Source organism: Meleagris gallopavo, chromosome 2, assembly GCF_000146605.3.
Source record: "Meleagris gallopavo isolate NT-WF06-2002-E0010 breed Aviagen turkey brand Nicholas breeding stock chromosome 2, Turkey_5.1, whole genome shotgun sequence".
Taxonomy (NCBI): domain Eukaryota; kingdom Metazoa; phylum Chordata; class Aves; order Galliformes; family Phasianidae; genus Meleagris; species Meleagris gallopavo.
The window spans coordinates 13,782,300-13,782,541 of record NC_015012.2 but is presented as its reverse complement, the minus strand read 5'-3'; positions in this window follow the sequence as shown (position 1 = coordinate 13,782,541).

The following is a 242-nucleotide window of genomic DNA, read 5'->3' as shown; positions in this document are numbered from 1 at the left end:
ATACATGAAGACAGGATGTTATTCCAGGCGTGAGAACTCTGGGAGGTTAAGGGGACTTTGTCTGGGCCAACTAATCTACTTCTGTAGGGAAGAAATGCAAAGGCTGTTTCCTCTGACAGACTCACATTACGAGCTGTTGCTAGGAATGTAATCATTTTCCAGTTCTTTAACTGTAGAATATTTAACTTCCCTTTTATCTGTGCCTTTAAACAAACTTTTTTTTAAATTGCACTTCTTTAACT